This window comes from Mustela erminea, chromosome 19 (assembly GCF_009829155.1).
Source record: "Mustela erminea isolate mMusErm1 chromosome 19, mMusErm1.Pri, whole genome shotgun sequence".
Taxonomy (NCBI): Eukaryota; Metazoa; Chordata; class Mammalia; order Carnivora; family Mustelidae; genus Mustela; species Mustela erminea.
This window is the reverse complement of record NC_045632.1, coordinates 46984784-47000265: the sequence shown is the minus strand read 5'-3', so window position 1 is coordinate 47000265 and position 15482 is coordinate 46984784. Positions and strand designations below refer to the sequence as shown.

Below are 15482 nucleotides of genomic sequence, written 5' to 3'. Positions count from 1 at the left end.
AGGCAGATGTTTAACCAGCTGAGCCACCCAGGCACCCCTGTAAGGGACATTTCAAAAGAGACTGTCATACCTTCCTTAATCTCATTAAGGCAAGCTAGGTTTTTTTAAAAATCCTCTAACACAAAAATGTCAATGATATTATCACTTAGCAGATAAGTCCTAACCCCAAAAGAAGCAGAAAAATGAGAGATCATGGGGCACCAGAACAGTGAAAGAAGTGTCTTGGAAGACATGGCATGTCATTTGCAATCTTTGGTATCCGGGGGGTGGGGTAAGGGGGGATATTCTTTTTTGGGCTTAGACGCAGTGGGGTTCTTAAATGACTCAGTATCAGCAGCTGAAGCCATATGATCTTTACAGCAGATAGGGAAAGCTCTCCCCGCAGAAATGTGGTGAGCATCCTTCACAAGGAACCCTTCCTGCTTCTCCACGTGCCAGAGACCTCAGCCAAGAAAGGAGAGTGAAGGAGATATAACCCTGGAGGAAATATAGTGACAGTGACGTGAGGCAGCTCCACTCTTTTGAGTCACCCAAATCTATAAATAAGCCTGAAAGTCAGAGAGAAATTAGTCCCTCTGTTGTTTATGTAATGTTTTCACAAAAAGCATTTTTACAATTCTTTTAAGCATGGTCCCTACTCACAATTTATCCTGGCTTGAGAAAAGGGTTTAGGAATTAATTTTTCAGTTGTGACAAAAGAGCTAGAAATGATGTAAAAATTGAAACTCTAAGGGCCAACTCCATATGCTCTTTAACCTCCTACCAAAATCAGCAGGAAATCTACTACATGTTCCTTCAAAGTCTATAGGATACAAGGCTCAGCCAAGCCAATTCTTTGCTTTAGAGATTTTTTTTAAAAAGGCCGTCCACAGTGCCACTCGAGATGTTTTATGTCACAATATTTTCTTTTTTGTAGAATACTTATACTTGGTTTGTAAATGATTCTATATCTTTATTTAAATATTTTATTTATTTATTTGTCAGAGAGAGAGAGAGCACACAAGCAGGCAGAGTGGCAGGCAGAGAGAAGCCGGCTCCCCGCTGAGCAAGTATCCCAATGCAGGACTCGATCCCAGGACCCTCGGATCATGACCTGAGCTGAAGGTAGCCGCTTAACCATCTGAGCTACCCCAGCGTCCCTAAGTGATTCTGTATTATGTTGGCACTTCTGGAGTGAAAACTCTCACCAGATATGAGACTGCAACTAACTGAAACCCCAACCTGAGGAAATAGTGCCATTCTTAATTTAGGGAAGACAAAACTGTGGCCACCAGAGAGGGTTGCACTATCCAGAAACACAGCAGGGCTCTGACTCATTTCCTACTCAAGTACTTTTACTTCCTTAATATGGGCACCATCATTTGCCTACAAGATTCCATGGTAAATTGGTTTTGTTTTCCTTTAAGTGCATAGCCTTATCCTTACTCCTCTAAAATCAGGCAGATCAACAACTTGCTTTTTATTTATTTTTTTTTTGATATTTTACTTATTTGACACACACACACACACAGAGAGTGTACATGCAGGAGGAGTGACAGGGAGAAGGAGAAGCAGGATCCCACTGAGCAAGGAGCCCAATGCTGGATTTGATCCCAGAACCCCAGGATCATGACCTGAGCGGAAGGCAGACACTTAACTGACTGAGCCACCCAGATACCTACAATTTGCTTTAAAATTAGTCTGAGAAGGGGTACCTGGATGGCTTAGCCAATTGAGCATCTGACATTTTTTTTTTTTTAAATGAGCATCTGACTCCTGATCTCAGCTCAGATCTTGATCTCATGGTCTCAGGTTTGATCTCATGGTTGTGGGTTCAAGCCTTTGGGTTGGCTTGAAATAAAATACTTTAATAAAATAAAATTTATTTTATTTTAAATAAAATAAAATTTTAAATAAAATAAAATTAGCCTGGAAAGTCCAAGAAGTGTTGAGACATATACAGCAGCTGAAGCAGCAATTTCCTTGTACCCAGTTAAGGAAACACCAAAATCCTCCACCAACCTGCTCACACATTCTAGAGGATGATCCAGGACTCAAACAGGTGCCAGAGTGAGGCGCTATACTCCACAGGAGAGGCAGCCCGCTTGCTGTGCAAGTGCCTTGGATTTGGAAGATCCTCCCTCTGACCCCACAGTCTTTGAATTAAAGTGCTTTATATGAGGAGGGGGAAATCCTTCAATGAAACATTCAAGATCAAACTGATTTTTTTAAAGAGAGAAGTTGGTTAACAGGTATCACTTTGTCACCTGCAAAGGGGGCAATGTAAACTCTCCTAGACACGTAAAATGGGATTCTGAATAAAGATTTCGCATAATCAATCATTGTATTTAGAAATTAATTTGGGGGCTGCACCTGAGTGGCTCAGTCAGTTGAGTGACCAACTCCTGATTTCAGCTCCAGTCATGATCTTAGGGTCCTGAGATAGCGCCTCACATGGGTCAGGCTCCTTGTTCAGCAGGGAATCTGCTTGTCCCTTTCCTTTTGCCCCTCCCTCTGCTCGTGCTCTCTCAAATAAATACATAAATCTTTAATAAAATAAAATAAAATGAAAATTAATTTGGGGCGTGCCAGGGTGGTTCAGTTGGTTAAGCGTCAGCTTTCATCTCAGGTCATGATCCCTAGTGGTGGGATAGAGCCCCGTACAGGGCTTGCTGCTTAGTGGGGAGTCTGCTTCTCCCTCTCCCACCTCTGCTCTCTCTCTCTCTAATTTAAATAAATAAATAAATAAATATTCATTTGGAAGTACCTGGGTCTGCTGACCTCGGCTCAGGTGATGATCTCAGAGTCCTAGGATCCAACACTCTTCTGCTTTTCACCCTCCCTCTCCCTCTGCCCCTCCAGCCTTCACTCATGTGCACGCACTCTCTCTCTCTCTCAAAAAAAAAAAAAAAAAAAAAAAAAAAAAATCAGTTTGGCAAATAAAAAAAAAAAATCTTTAAAAAATAAAAATGAGGGGGCGCCTGGGTGGCTCAGTGGGTTAAAGCCTCTGCCTTCGGCTCAGGTCATGATCTCAGGGTCCTGGGATCGAGCCCCGCATCGGGCTCTCTGCTCAGCAGGGAGCCTGCTTCCTCATCTCTCTCTGCCTGCCTCTCTGCCTACTTGTGATCTCTGTCTGTCAAATAAATAAATAAAATCCTTAAAAAAATAGAATAAAAATAAAAATGGGAGGCTCCTGGGTGGCTTGGTTGGTTAAGTATCTGACTCTCCATTTCCGCTCAGGTCATGATCTCAGCTGGGCTCCCCGCTCAGCAAGAAGCCTGCTTCTCCCTCTCCCTCCACTCCTCCCCGGCCCCACTTGTGATCTTGCTCCCAAATAATAAAATCTTTAAAAAAAAAAAAAAAAAAGAGAGAGAGAGAGAGAGAGAGACACCTGGGTTGCTTAAGCAACTGCCTTAGGCTCAGGTCATGATCCGAGGGTGCTGATAATCGAGTCCCACAACCGGCTCCTTGCTGAGTGGAGCCTGCTTCTCCCTCTCCCTCTGCCTGGTGCCCCACCCTGCTTGTGTGCATGCGCTCTCACTCGCTTGCTTTCTCGTGCGCGCGGGTAAATGAATAAAAATCTTAAAAAAAATAAATCTGGCATTTTACTGTGAACCTAAAACTGCTCTAAAACATAAAGACTATTAAAAGGAAAAACAGGGGTGCCTGTGTGGTTCAGTTGGTTAAGCGTCCAACTCTGATCTCAGCTCAAGAGTGAGTTGGAGCCCCGTATGGGGCATGGAGGCTGCTAAGAACAAAAACAAAAACAAAAACAAAAACAGTTGTACAAAATACAAAATAATTACTCTGACCATTTGTTTTCTCAGCCTCTCATTTACCCAGTTTCATAGAGTCACTAATATTTAACTCACTGGAACTTAGCAAATAATAGAAATCAAAAAGGAAACTAACATTTATTAAGCACCTACTAAGTGCTAAAGGGATTTAAATAACCATATCTTTTAATTCTCATTACTGTCTCTATTTTATGGGGGAGAAAAAGGAGGTTCACAGCTAGTAGGTGACGGGCTCCAGACGCATAGGATTCCTCTGATTTCTTGATAGCTCTCATTCTCTTTACGCTTGCACATTCTTTCTTTAAAATACTCATTTTTAGGGACAGATGGGTGGCTCAGTGGTTTAAAGCCTCTGCCTTCGGCTCAGGTCATGATCCCAGAGTCCAGGGATCGAGCCCCGCATCAGGCTCTCTGCTTAGCAGGGAGCCTGCTTCCTCCTCTCTCTCTCTCTGCCTGCCTCTCTGCCTATTTGTGATCTCTCTCTGTCAAATAAATACATAAAATCTTTTAAAAATAATTTAAAAAAATAAAATACTCATTTTTTAAAAAAAGATTATATTTATTTATATGTTTGTTTGTTTGTTTTAGAGAAGGCAGGGAGGAGCAAAGGGAGAGGGACAAGCTGACTCCATGCTGAGTGCAGAGCCCACCAAAGGGCTTGATCCCATAGTCCTAAGATCAGGACCCTGAGATCACGACCTGAGCCAAAACCAAGAGTTTTGGCTGACTGACTGAGCAACCCAGGAGGTCCCCCAAATACTCATTTTTTTAAAAAAGATTTTATTTATTTATTTGATAGAGAGAGATCACAAGTAGGCAGAGAGGCAGGCAGAGAGAGAGGGAGAGAGGGAAGCAGGCTCCCTCCTGAGCAGAGCGCCTGATGCAGGACTCGATCCCAGGACCCCGAGATCATGACCCGAGTCAAAGGCAGCGGCTTAACCCACTGAACCACCCAGGTGCCCCCAAATACTCATTTTTTAAAAAATATTTTTATTTATTTATTTGACAGACAGAGATCACAAGTAGGCAGAGAGGCAGGCAAGAGAGATGAGGAAGCAGGCTCCCTGCTGAGCAGAGAGCCCGATGCGGGGCTCGATCCCAGGACCCTGAGATCATGACCTGAGCCGAAGGCAGAGGCTTTAACCCACTGAGCCACCCAGGCGCCCCAAATACTCATTTTTTAAAAAGATTTTATTTATTTATTTGACAGACAGATCACAAGTAGGCAGAGAGGCAAGCAGAGATGGGGGGTGGGAAGCAGGCTCCCCGCTGAGCAGAGAGCCCGATGCAGGACTCGATCCCAGGACCCTGGGATCATGACCCAATCTGAAGGCAGAGGCTTTAAACCACTGAGCCACCCAGGTGCCCCCCAAATACTCATTTTTTAAAAGACACATATTTCTCTAGTTTCTTTGCTCTCTCATGCACATCTGACAAAAGTATCATTTACCGAGGAGTTTTATAGCTAGTAAGTGCAGGGTTTAAATACACACCATTCTGCCTCCCTGGGAAAAGTGAGAATTATGAGAGAAATAAGGATCCAGAAGAAATCAAGAGCTTATTGACTGTAATTAATAAAATTCTTCAGGTCAGGAATCTTCATTTAAGATTTATAGAATTTTAAGGACAGGATTATGTGTATATACAGACAGACACACATACATATTATTACAGAGAACCACAGACTTTAAGAGATGGAAGGATAAAAATAAATAAAAATAAATTTTAAAAAAGAGAGATGGAAGGAATTGTAAATGAGAAAACTTCAGACCCACACATGAGTGGCCATATTAAAATGTGCTGAAAAGCTCTGATGCCCAAAAAATTAATTGCCCAATCCAAGACCAAGGAATATGTGGTCTTTTTCAGCATTTCAAGTCTCTGGTTAAGATCTTCAGATCAACTTTCTCAGAACCATGAGGGTCAATGGATAGGCTTGCCTGAGGTTTTACTTTGGGCAAATCAGGCAACATAAAGTCAACAAAACCAACCCTGGATCTTGATTCTGGCTTTGGAGAAGTTGGGGGGTTGAGTCCTGACCTGTTCATTTCAATAAATATAATTCAAAGTCACAATAATACAGTCTTCCAGAAAGAAATCCCAGACTTAAAGACAGTAGGCTATTATTACTTTCAAGAGGGCAGCATATAATCTGGAGAACTAGACAACTCCCCCAGCATGCAAACGGTGGTAGCAGTGACATTTTGTTGGTCCTTGCTTCAAGGGCAATCCGGACTTGTTTTTTTTCAAACTGGACTTTTTAAAAAAGAACACTTTTAAAAAATATATGCCATGATGATCCAGTGTGGTAATGGTTTAAAAACCTGTGTGTGTGTGTGTGTGTGTGTGTGTGTGTGTGTGTGTGTGTTAAAGATCTCTCAGAGATCTATATACACTTTGAAAACTGTTAGCTACTATAAAGGAACCCACTGTACTCCTAGTCAATCACTAATAACCTTCTCTCACCTGTGGAGGAATAGTTTTTTTTTCTTAAGTGGGGCACATGGAGTCCTATGTGGGGCTTGAACTCACAACCCCGAGATCAAGACCTGAGCTGAAATCGAGGGTCAGATGCTTACCTGACTGAGCCACCCAAGCACCCCAAGGAATAGTCTTATAACAACTGTAAAACTTCAACAGATACTAAGCAATTCCAGTTTCTACCAGCATTCCCTATACGTACTAGGAACCAGTGAAGGAAACAAATCATTCTTCTTATAGGAGTCACTCTGAAAGAAAAAAGAACACTGGGATATGATTGGTTGGAGTTCCAAACACACAATTTTTCATAGTAAGCCTTCAGTAAATATTTCATATAATTAACTTAAGTTAACTTAATCACAGTCAAGCTTCCTTTCTGTGAAAGGGAATTTTTTTTTTATGCCTTCTGGAAATTAGCTTTAGGAGTGACTATGAGTTTTGCTTCTTTTGCCACGTGTGGTCTCAAATAAGAATTGGGAAATCTTTTATCTTTAAACCTGGAGATGCTACTTGTGAAAGACGATTCAGTTTAATAAAGCCAGAGGACCCTTTTTTCAATAAATAAGTGGCGAGGAGAATAGGATAAGCAGGAAGAAGGGAGTGTTAGGATGAAAAGATTTTAAAGATATATTGGCAAATACAGTGTGTAGATCTTTTTGGATCTTTCTGGATCTTTATTTCAACAAAAAGCTGTAAAAATATATTTCTGAGAATAAATAAAATATAATGTATATTGAGTATTAAGGATTTATTAAAGAATTAATATTAAGGAATTATTTTAATTGTATTGGGCATCATAATGGCATTGTTTTATATTGTAAAAACAAAGGGTATGTGTTAGAAATATATACTGAATATATACTGAATTATTTATGGCTGAAATTATATGACGTCTGAGATTTGCTTTAAATTCCTTCTTCCCCACACTCAAAGAAAGTGTCAGGAGGAGAGAGATAGAAGAAATAAAAGAAGCAGAATGTTGACAACTGTTAAAATTGATGGGTACCTGGAAGTTCATTATATTATTCTAATTTTCTATATGTTTAAAGTTTCCATGATAAAGTTTTCTTTTTCATTTTTATTTTTCTTCTTTAAGGTTTTAGTTTCACTCCATTTAGTCAACATGGGAAGTGTTATATTAGTCTCAGGTGTACAATACAGCAATTCAACAATTTCATACAATACCTGGTGATCATCACAAGTGCGCTCCTTAATCCCCCTCACCTATTTCACGCACCCCATTTCACCTCCCCTCTGGCAACCATCAGTTTGTTCTCTACAGTTAAGACTCTTTCTTGGTTTGTCTCTCTGTCTCTCTTCTTTTTCCTTCTGCTTGTTTTTTCTTAAATTCCACGTATGAGTGAAATCATATGGTATTTGTCTTTCTCTGAATGACTTATAACAGCATTATTTACAATAGCCAAGACACGGAAGCAGCCCAAGTGCCCATTAAAAGATAAACAAGATGTGGCATATATACACAATGGAATATTGGGAATGAAATCCTGCCATTTGCAATGACATAGACAGAGCTAGAGATTATAATTCTTTTTTATTTTAAATCAGAGTACTTGCATTCCAAGACTGGAAGCTGAGCAGTACACAAGGTGTGGTTCAGACAAAAATTTCAACAAGGAAGATCAGAGCTATATTATGTCTGAAATATAAAATCTTTAAAAAAGAGTTCCATAGGGTCAGAAATGCCTAGCAAGGTAAAAAGAATAAAAACAATTTCTCTTGACTTCATACTGAAGGAACAGAGAATAAAGAATATTCATGTCGATGGCTCCTGAACTTCCTTTTATTTGATTTTTCTAGATTTATACATACAAAGTTCTGAGATTTTTATACTATTTTCAATAAGAGAGTAAACTGTTTTCATCACATATAAATTAAATATTGAAACATGAGTCTAAATCACTGTACATTAAAGACTTTCAGATTTGTCCAGCTCATAAAAATGTTCCTGCATCCATATTGTGGTATTATCAAGAGGATGATAAAAGACCGTCAACCTATGTCTCATGAGTTCAGCATAAAAACACATCAAATGCCACCTAAATGACTGTAAATATGCCCCCTGGCCTTAAAAACTTCACAAGGGTTATTGTACCATTCAAAAAGCCGATGTAGAAATATATTCTACCACTACTGGTACTAGCATTCCAGATTCAGTTTCCCATTACTGTACTGACCTGTCTTTCAGGAGGAAGGTGTGAGAAACAAGGGGCCGGGGATCTCATAGGAAAGGGCCCCAGTGCAGATACTGGCGATGCCTTGAGAGGATCACTGGTTTTTGCTAAAGTTCTACCAGTTCTGCCAAGGGCACCTTTCTTGACATCCTCAGTAAATCCAATACTGACCAGGTTTGTCGGGGCTTCCTCCTGAGGCAAGAAGGTAAGAATCACATTGGGTTCTCAGTTTATCACACATTTGTTTATTGCAATACCTACCATCTGCCAAACATTCTTGGAAACACAGGCGAAGAAGTGGTGAGCAAAGAGACATAGTACCTACCCCCATGCAGTTTAGACTCTAGTATAAGTCAATGACTGTTAAAGCAGGCTTCGAGCCTCTGGCCCACAAGCTGCTTCTTTCTCTCTTTCAATGACTACGTTTTGAGGGTCGGACCCTGTGGTACCTCAGTGATTAAGAGCTACACATAAATATGCATAGATAATCGACAAGAAGGTTCACCAAGCTTTAGCGGTGGCAGAGTCTGGATTTATTCCCTCGTTTGACAGAATCCATTGACCACCTAACGTAAAGTCTGCACAGGGCTAGGGATGCAACAGTAAACAAAACAGACAGATGTCCCTGTCCATATACAACTGATATTCCAGGGGACAAAACATATAAACAAGATCACTAAGTGAATGGTACAGTATGTTGGAGATAAGAGCGATAGAGAAAAAAAACATAAAGCAGAAAAGAGGGAAGAGGTGGACATTTCAGAGAAGGTAGCCAGGAAGGGACTCGGAGAAAAAAAAAAAAAAAAAATGTGTAGACCTGAAGGAAGTAAGCAAGGGACAGGGCAGATAGCTAGAGAACGCAGAGTACCGGAAGTACAAAGGTCCTGAGGTGGGAATCAGCATGTGTGTTTGAAGAAGCAGGAAGAGGCCCGTGTGGCTGAGGCAGAGTAAACAGAGGGGAGAACAGAGAGAATGAGGGCAGAGAGAACAGATGAGAGTGCCTATGGGCGGCCTCCTTGGTCCGAGGAAAGCTGCTGCCTGTTACTGGAAGTGAAATAAAAAGCCAGTGGAATGGGGCCTTTAAGTGGCTTCGTTGGTTAAGTGTCTGACTTCAGCTCTGGTCATGATCTTAGGGTTCTGGGATTGAGCCCCACCCCAAGTCCCGGTCAGCGGGAAGTCTGCTTCTTCTTCTCCCTCAGCAATTCAAAGGCATTACAGGGATATCCCTCTTGCCCTAAAACACTCCATGGCTACCTTCTGGAAGCTTAAACCACCCTCAGTGATGATGAAAAAAATCAAAACTTGATTGCATTGGTTATATGCCATGCCTTGCATTTAACTTCCTTATTCATATTAGCTCATTTAATAGTCTCAATGAACTTATGAGATTTGGTAATAATTATTAACTATGATCATCCCCCCCTTTTTTTTTAAGATTTATTTATTTGACAGAAAGACACAGCGAGAGAGGGAACACAGCAGGGGGAGTGGGAGAGGGAGAAGCAGGCTTCCTGCTGAGCAAGGAGCCTGATGTGGGTCTCGATGTGGGTCTCGATGGGGGGCTTGATGAGGGGCTCAATGCAGAGCTTGACCCCAGAACCCCAGGATCATGACCTGAGTAGAAGGCAGACGCTTAAGGACTGAGCCACCAAGGCGCCCCAATCATCTCCCTTCTTAAAGTTCAGAGGACTGAGTCTTTGGAAGGGTAAGGCCTTTGCCCGAAGTCTCACAGTTAATAAATGGTGAATCAAGGATCTGAATATAGGCCATTTCACTACTGAACTCAAACTCTTAGCCAACACCAAAAGAGAGTGCTTTATACTCTAGGATCTTGCAGCCCTTAATCCAAGAGCCCTTTATTAAAATGCAAACTATCTCTGGGGGGATAAAATCGAGATCTTAAGAACAAAAATGTTTAACACATTTCTGTGTGTGTGTGTGTGTGTATTTTTAAAAGATTTTATTTATTTATTTGACAGAGAGAGAGATCACAAGTTGACAAAGAGGCCGGCAGAGAGAGAGGGGGAAGCAGGCTCCCTGCTGAGCAGAGAGCCTGATGGGGGGCTCCATCCCAGAGCCCTGAGATCATGACCTGAGCCGAAGGCAGAAGCTTAACCCACTGAGCCACCCAGGTGCCCCGTGTTTTGTTTTTTATTTGTTTTTTACACAAGTACATTCTAAAGATATCTTCATCTTTATTTTCTACTCCGATGATACCAGTTTATAAGGGACATGTGACAGCAAAAGTCGAGCTCTGTTAGGAAAAGTATGTGGGCAGAGAAAAGGTGCAAATGTCACCTGCTTTACATTCCTGCCAGGGTTACTCTGAAAGCCACATTCCTAAGCAGGAAAAAAAAAAAAAATCTTGTGGTCCACAATAAAAACCTCAGCTGTAAGTCAAGTCTCCCTTTCTGAAAGTACTCACCATAATGGCTGCCTAGATTTATATGACACATTAGAGTTCTTAGCAATTTCTATCAGCTGTTGTTCTACTAGAACTTGGGGTATAATGTTCACATTTAATTTACACATGAGCTACAAGATAAAGAACACAACAGACTTGTTCACACACATATCTACAAATTTGGAAACAGAAAGAGTTTAGTTTATGTAATATGGCAGACCTCTCCTGGGATGAAAGAGCCTCAGACCAAGTAAAATAAGAGGAAGAAGATAAACATAATAAAAAATACTTTGACTCAAGAATTCCGAATTTATACTTATTTGAATTTAGAAGTGATACAACACACTCAGCAACCAGCACAGCAGGGCACCATCCAATCAGAATGGACATGCTGGGGGCGCCTGGGTGGCTCATTGGGTGAAGCCTCTGCCTTTGGCTCAGGTCATGATCCCAGGGCTCCCTGCTCAGCAGGGAGCCTGCTTCCCTCTCTCTCTCTCTCTCTCTCTGCCTGCCTCTCTGCCCGCTTGTGATCTCTCTGTCAAATAAATAAATAAAATCTTAAAAAAAAATTGGACTCGCTAGACGCTGAGAGCGTTTGCCAGCATTAAACAACACTGCAGCCAGATCTCTGTGTCTCAGCTGAATGTCAGTGCTGAATTTTACGTGTGTGGTCCTGATGGAAGATGTCCAAAAGCTGAAGCTTCTAAGTTTATTAACTTCCTTCATATCACTAGGCCAGTTTCATTTAGGAAAACCTATGCCTTCTTCATAAAGGAACCATCTCACTTGGCTTGAGGCTAGTTTTTTGATAAGCTTCTGAGTTCCCTAATCTAAAATGCTCTGCCTCCAATGCAAAACGTATTTCTAAACATCTTGCAGTCTGCAGAAAATTAAGTGTTCTTTTCCTAGATTTCTTGACATAGAAAAATGTGTCTCTGTAAGAGTACTACCTGAGAGGGCGCCTGGGTGGCTCAGTGGTTAAGCCACTGCCTTCGGCTCAGGTCATGATCTCAGGGTCCTGGGATCGAGTCCCGCATCGGGCTCTCTGCTCAGCAGGGAGCCTGCTTCCTCCTCTCTCTCTCTCTCTCTGCCTGCCTCTCTGCCTACTTGTGATTTCTCTCTGTCAAATAAATAAATAAATAAAAATCTTTATAAAAAAAAAAAAAGAGTACTACCTGAGAGCTGACAGTTCCAATCTCGTTGGTTCAACACACCTGGCCATATTCTTGGCTGCACTTGGCATGTGGCTGATTAGATACCTGGAGCAAACCATCAGCAAGAAAGAAATAAAGGCAAAACTCATCAAGTTATGGCAAATTTGCTTGAGATGAAGAACAACCAAAAGAGCAAAAATCACTTTCATATTACCTCATGGGAATTATATTCTTTTTTTTTTAAGATTTTATTTATTTATTTGACAGACAGATATCACAAGTAGGCAGAGAGGCAGGTAGAGAGAGAGGAGGAAGCAGGCTCCCCGCTGAGCAGAGAGCCCGATGCGGGGCTCGATCCCAGGACCCTGGGATCATGACCTGAGCCGAAGGCAGAGGCTTTAACCCACTGAGCCACCCAGGCGCCCCTAGAATTATATTCTTTTAGCACCAAAACAGCAGCAACAGCAACATTTAACAAGTGCTTTGTTTTGTTTTTAAATATCTGATAAACATTAAACTTAGAAACTCTAATTGTAAACACCTTATAAATTAGGATTCCTGTTCTCTACACAAAAGAAATCCAATTTCAAATTTTGCTTTATTTTTTTAGGTGAGGTTTATTTATTTGTATCTATTATTGCCATTAAAAGAAAACCATTTTTTCACTCAAAGACTAGCAGGAGAAAAAACTTTTATCGTTGTCCTTTAGGAGAAAAGAGGATTCCTCGAACTAATTCCACAATTCCAAACAAGAAGCACTAGTGATGCCCTCACCTACAGTCGTAGCACAGGCAGTGAAAACTTTTAGACTTAATATTTTCGTTAAAAAAAAAAAAAAAGATTTTATTTATTTATTTGACAGAGAGATCACAAGTAGACAGAGAGGAGAAGGGGTGGTGGGGGAGGGAAGCAGACACCCCGCTGTGCAGAGAGTTTGATGCTGGGCTCAATCCTAGGACCCTGGGATCATAATCTGAGCCAAAGGCAGAAGCTTAACCCACTGAGCCACCCAGGAACCCCTACACTTACTATTTTCAACTCAGGTACCTCTGACTGGAGGGCGGGGCTGTCCAGATTAGTGCAGACACAGATTCAGTGAGACCAGAATCCAGTTCCCTAAGAAAACACAAAGTTAGGCAACACAGGGTTTTATGTTTCTCCCCCCACCCCCGCCCCTGCTTCAAAGGTAGCCCATGGAGGTGCCTGGGTGGCTCAGTTGGTTAAGCATCTGTCTTCAGCTCAGGTCATGATCCCTGAAGGGATCTGGGATTAGGCTTCTTCTTCTGCCCCTCATCCCTGTTCCTGCACCCTCTCTGTAATAAATAAATAAATAGATAAATAAAACATTTTTTAAAAATATAGGGGAGCCTGGGTGGCTCAGTTGGTTAAGCATCTGCCTTTGGCACAGGTCATGGTCCCAGGGTTCTGGGATTGGGCTCCTCATCAGGCTCTTTGTTCAAGAGGAAGCCTGCTTCTCCCTCTGCCTGCCACTCCCCCTGCTTGTGCCCACTCTCTCTCTGACAAATAAATAAATAAAATCTTTAATAAATAAATAAATAAATAAATAAAAGGTAGCCCATGGACAATGTTCAAAATATGTCAAATAATTCCTCTTAACTGAAATTAGAATACATACTTATATGTACATATAGGTATATGTAACTATACACACACACACACACAAATTGTGTTTATACAACACAGATAAATACAGAAATACATATACAGACTGAAAGAAATACACCAAAATTCTTAGCTCCAGACTCGGTGATTATGGATTCTTTTTTTGTCTGTATTTTCCCACTTTTCTACAAGTTCAGGGGGAAAAAGACAACCATATGATTCTAAAAACAGCTCTTTGGACTGATCTAGTCTCTTCAAACAGCATTACTTCTTCCTATAAAAATTAGAGACAAAGTCCTTTGGCAGAGTATCAACAAGTTGAAGCCCACCCTCTTCCTCACTATGGGGCAGGGATGTTCTCTCATCCCTTTAGCCTAAAAGAATGGTTCAGATTCCATAGGTCTTACTTTGTGGCTTGGATCAAGCTAAACCAAGCCAGCAGCAGATCACAATATAGTTCCCGGATCTCCATGGCCTCCATGAGGTAGTCTTCTCGGATAATGTCTTCCACTCAGATCTGAGCTCATTCACCCTTCCCAGCAGCCAGATAGTCAGCAATGTCTTTCCTTGCTTTCTTGCTTTCTTTCGGTAGCAGCAGGAAGCACATGTACAGAAAAATGCATGTGCAGGGGCGCCTGGGTGGCTCAGTGGGTTAAGCCGCTGCCTTCGGCTCAGGTCATGATCTCAGGGTCCTGGGATCGAGTCCTGCATCGGGCTCTCTGCTCGGCAGGGAGCATGCTTCCCCCTCTCTCTCTGCCTGCCTCTCTGCCTACTTGTGATCTCTGTCTGTCAAATAAATAAATAAAATCTTAAAAAAAAAAAAGAAAAATGCATGTACAAAGTGGAGTTCATTGAATAAAAAAAGGCAGGTTATATGATAGGGTGAAACAGTGTTTTAATAAAAACAATAAAAAATATACACTATATATGCATATATAAAGTTATCAGTGTTTTGCACTAGGTCAGTGGTTCTCAAGGGGTTATTGCCAGATCAGTAACACCAGCATCACCTGGGAACCTGTTAGGGCTGCAGATTCTTGGGGCCCACCCCAGAAATACTGAGTCAGAAACTCTGGAAGGGAGTCCAGCAATTTGTGTTTGAACAGCTCTCTAATTCTGACACCTGTTGAAGGCCTACAGCTCTACAGGGTGCTTTGATGAGTGGTCTTTGTTTTACCCTTTCAGCTTGTCTTGCTTTTCTAAAATGTCCCACAGTGAACAATTATTATTTTTGTAATAAAAAGATTATTTAAAGATTTTATTTATTTGAGAGAGAGGGCAAGAGTGGGGATAGGGGCAAAGGGACAAGCAGATTCCCCACTGAGCGCAGAGTCCTAGGTGGGGCTCAATCCCAGGACCCTGAGATCATGACCTTAGCTAAAGAAAGACGCTTAACTGATTGAACCGCCCAGACACCCCCATAATAAAAAAGTTATTTAAAAAGGTTATTTAGGGACGCCTGGGTGGCTCAGTTGGTTGAGCGGCTGCCTTCGGCTCGGGTCATGATCCCAGCGTCCTGGGATCGAGTCCCACATCGGGCTCCTTGCTCGGCGGGAAGCCTGCTTCTCCCTCTGCCTGCCTCTCTATCTGCCTGTGCTCACTCTCTCTGACAAAAAAAAAAAAAAAAAAAAAAGGTTATTTAAAAAGAGGACGCATGAAGTGCTTTGCATTAAAAAAAAACTGTCCTCAGGATACCTGGGAGGCTCAGTCGGTTGGGCGTCTGCCTTCAGCTCAAGTCATGATCCAGGGTCCTGGGATCGAGCCCCACATCAGGTTCCTTGCTGAACAGGGACCTTACTTCTCCCTCTGCCTGCTGTTCCCCCTGCTGTGCTCTCTCTGAAAAATAAACGAA

At 41.7% G+C, this 15482-nt stretch overlaps 1 long non-coding RNA gene across 1 annotated transcript; it reads right to left on the bottom strand.

The window, feature by feature from the left end:
• Positions 1-15360, bottom strand: LOC116579186. The gene is made up of 6 exons (XR_004281165.1): positions 15326-15360; positions 13037-13123; positions 12029-12112; positions 8453-8641; positions 6460-6505; positions 1-477 (listed from the first exon to the last, which is right to left on the bottom strand). It is a non-coding gene; the product is annotated as an uncharacterized LOC116579186 (long non-coding RNA).
• Between the last annotated feature and the right edge of the window lie 122 nt (positions 15361-15482).